The sequence below is a fragment of the Molossus molossus genome, unplaced genomic scaffold (assembly GCF_014108415.1).
Source record: "Molossus molossus isolate mMolMol1 unplaced genomic scaffold, mMolMol1.p scaffold_m16_p_1, whole genome shotgun sequence".
NCBI lineage: Eukaryota > Metazoa > Chordata > Mammalia > Chiroptera > Molossidae > Molossus > Molossus molossus.
The window spans coordinates 207626822-207629255 of NW_023425344.1; positions in this window are offsets into that span (position 1 = coordinate 207626822).

The following is a 2434-nucleotide window of genomic DNA, read 5'->3' on the forward strand; positions in this document are numbered from 1 at the left end:
GAAGACAGAGCTCAGCCCGAGCTTGTCCTCAAGTCTACTCGCCCTCGTGCTGTAAATCTTCGTCAGCCCAGTGCCCAGCACGCTGCCTGGCTCTTGGCCCCAAGGGAATGTAAATATTATTCAGCCTCTGCGGGCTGCAGCACTGCCGGCAGGTCACTCAGAGAATGTTGCCCTAGGACAGCTTGGAAACGGCGGTGTCCTGCCAACAATACGTGTGTCTGCCTCTTTCATGTCTGCCAAACACCTGGTCACATACCTGTTGTCTATTTGCCTCGGTTTAACCCAATGGTGGGGCTGGACAGCTGGAGGAACCATAGTGTGGGGAACCAAGACAAGACCCCCTTAGGTTCTGTTGTGCTTCCAAAAGAGCCTGAAGTTCGGGGAAAGGGCAGGTTGACGGTAGGAGCTGCTCCACTTAGGACAATTACTCAGCAGTGTTTGCAGAGATTCCTTTTTAGGGAGGTTAGGTTTACATAAAAGTTACCTTTAAAAAAAGCTGGATAAAAACAGGTTCCACATGACATTCGCATGAGTCGTCTGAATGGCACACATTCTTCTCCCCGAGGCTGTGGCTCAGTCTGAGTAAGACGCGGTGTTTCACGCACCACCGCAGAGAGGCCTCGGCAGCTCCCTGTGCGCAGAATGCCGAGGGCTGCGGCTCTTCCACCCCTTCACCACTTGGACACTTGGAAATAGTCCTCTCGGATATTTCTACCCAGTTTGTCACAGCAACGAATTTCATTTTTTTTTTTTTTTTTAAGGGACATCCCCTTGAACGCCATCAGTAATGTCACGGTCTCAGGATGACATGACGAGGTGCTCGGGTCCAGGCTTCCTGCGCTCTCTTGGGAAGCCATGCGTCTCCTCCTCGCCGGTTCAGAGCCGCGCTGGGCCCTGCTGAGGCCGTGCCTCGTGAGCCTTGTCCCCACGCACTGGCACGACTCCCCTGGTTTCATTCCTCAGCCCAGGCTCCTCTCCTCACTGCCGATCCTGTGTCTCTGTCAGCTACAGTGAGGCCAGAGGGAGGAAGGTGTCAGGAGGGACAGAAGGCTCACCGCTTCTGGGCGGGTGGAGAGAGAACCTAATTTGCAGCGCCGGGTTGCGCCCGGGTGAGGCAACTCTGCCAGCTCCTTGCACAACCAAGGAGGCGAGTCAGTGGAGGGTGGGGGCACCCAGAGCACGCACCCCGTTCCCGTCTGCCTGCAGGGACTTGTTCACACCAGGCAAAGAGCTGTAGGTCAGTTCATTCCAGAGGCTGCTAACTGGTTGTTTTTTCCTGAACCACATGCTTAAACCAACTTCCTTTATATAAGCAGCCATAACCCATTCCCTCTCACTGCTAAGGAAAGGGAGGCTTTGCACACTCCCCCATGGCAGTCTGTGACTGAGTCACCAGGCCTCCAGTCTTAGTCACAGCAGTGCCAGCTGGTGGGAGAGGGGCAGTTGGGCTGCGGTGGCTGGCTTTTTATTGGAAAGGTACCTAGAGCCGGGCTACAGGTGATTCCTTCCCTGGGGGATAATCTGAGATGCTTGCTTCTTCAAACTTTCTTTCTGCCTTTCCCATTTTGCATACCTGCCAGGTCTCTGTGAACGTCCCTGTCTCCTCTGTGCAGAGAGCAGTCACTTTATTTCACTTTTTCTTCCTTAACCTTCTACTGAGAGGTGTGGTCAGCTACCACCTCCGCCTGAACTGAGAGCTGAAACCCTTGGCCTCCCGGGACGGGTGCGTACTTGCTTTTCCATGGGAAAGTCAGGGTCTGTCACCACAGGAAGCAGGCCAGGGAGCCGCTGGACAAAGGCCTGACCTTCAGCTGAGTAGCTCGGTCATTTGTGTGACCCAAAAGGTCGTGGTTTCCTGCTTGTTTCACAAAAACCGATGAGCGGGGCAGAGGAACAAGAGCCCAGATAAGAGGAGAAGCGTGTGCCAGGGACTCTCCAGTGGAGGGCACAGCCGTGGTTCAGCGGGGTCCAGCGCTGCCCACCCAGGACGATGCCCAGAGGGGCGAACGCTCCCAGGCGGGAAGGAAGAGCGGCGGGCTGTTGGTGCACAGGCAGTGGGAACCCAGCCGCCCCACTGCGTGAGCTCCGCGGCCCAGCTAGTCCGGGGAGCGTCCTCTCCCAAGGCTCGGGCAAGGACACTTGAGCCTGTTCTCTTCTGGTTGAGGCGGGGAACCTTGGTACCTCTGTGCCTCTCAGGGCCTGAGAAGGTCTGGTGTCTGCCCACCTTCCTAACGCCACTTAAAACAATCAAGATACAATTTTGATACATAAACGTCATCCCTTTAAAGTAAGCAGCACAGTGGTTTTTAGATTATTTGCAGATACGTGCAGCCGTCACTACACTCAATTTTCCAACGCTCTCATCACCTCAAAAAGAAACCCCATTCTGTCAGCTGTCACAGCCCGCTCCTCCTTCTCACCCCGCAGCTCGAAG